Source organism: Zeugodacus cucurbitae, chromosome X, assembly GCF_028554725.1.
Source record: "Zeugodacus cucurbitae isolate PBARC_wt_2022May chromosome X, idZeuCucr1.2, whole genome shotgun sequence".
Classification (NCBI taxonomy): domain Eukaryota; kingdom Metazoa; phylum Arthropoda; class Insecta; order Diptera; family Tephritidae; genus Zeugodacus; species Zeugodacus cucurbitae.
In genome coordinates, this window is record NC_071672.1 from 2,651,508 (window position 1) to 2,653,011 (window position 1,504).

Here is a 1,504-nt window from a genome sequence, read left to right on the forward strand (position 1 = left end):
TCATGAGATGTCCAGCTGCCCTTCCTTTAAACGCACAGTTTAAATGGGGGGCATTGACACAACTGGCAGCATTGTGGCCCTCCTGACCCCACCTCCGACAGACATCGGACTTGGCCCTGCATTCTGCCACTCGGTGATCAAAACCCATGCACCGGAAGCAGCCGGTCGCGGGACTATCCGCACGAACACGGAAGGAGAACCACTTGACGTAGCACCTACCCGCCTCCAGGAGGGTGGACATTAGTTTGTCCGTACCCTCTAGGACAACATTTGTCCTGCCATCAGTCGCCACCTTCCAGGGACGACTGACCATCCTCACGTCCGTCTTTTTGGACTCGGGGCTGAACTCCCGAAGGTTCAGCCGAAACAGCTCCTCCATGAATTCTTCATGGGATATCTCCGTATGTACACCCTGTACAACGACCCTGGGCCCCAACTTTTTATTGACGCTAACGTCCAACCCTACCTCACCGAATTTGGCGTTGCTTGCCACTTTCTCCCTCTCAGCAACAGTGCGGATCACTACGCCACCCCCCTTGATTGATTTCACGTCAAGGACGCGAACACCCAGTGAAGGACCCACCTCCTTAACAACTTTGTTTATGACTTCCTTTTAGGAAGTCACAGGAGCCTTGCTCCTCACCACAACTGACCAGGTTTCCACTGGTTTCCGCATCGACGGCGCAATTGCCTCCAGCACAGGTGCCGGAGAGGCAGGCGCCGAGGGAGCAGCAGCAGCCGCCCCTGCTGTGCTCCGAGGGACGGAAGATGTCCCACAACCCCCCTTCAGACCCTCAATTTGCCCACGAAGGTGAGCATTTTCCGTAAGGACACTCATAAGTAGCACCTCATATTTAGAGGCGATCCCTACGGGCTTTTCGCCCCGAACACAATCTCGCTCAACTGGGCTGTTACGGCTTTCATCGCCGTAACATGCCCCCACCCCCAATAACACCCCCTTTACCCCCCTTGTTGCCTCCTACCTTGTTGTCCGGGCAACCTTGTCTGCTTCCACTGGCTACGTCCTTCGCCGCCATCTACGGCTGCTTTGGTTGCAACCGTAAACAGCTTCTGGAGTGCTCCATCCGTCCCGCTCTCGCCCGAGTTCGCCTGTGGTGGCGAACCCAATCGCGCCTTCCTCTTGGGTGGGTGACGTAAGGGTTGCCCCACTCCGTCCTCGTCCGTCGATGACTCCACCTGGACCATTGAAGGCCCGGAGTCTTCACTCTCCGCTGGGGCTTTTGCCCCTCTCCTCCTTGGTGGAGGCATTTCCGCTGCTTAACACTCACGCACAATTACACACACCACTAATGTACACTATCACTACCTGCACTGCACACAGATGCCGCTAACTACTGCTGGGAAATCCCACACTTTGTTCACTAGCACACACAAGTTAATGGCCTAAGCCGCTATCTTCACACACTTTTGAGAATACACACGATGTGTATAATCCCTCACGTACCTGCTCACTGTTAGGCTACCGAAAAAACCGAAAAATTCT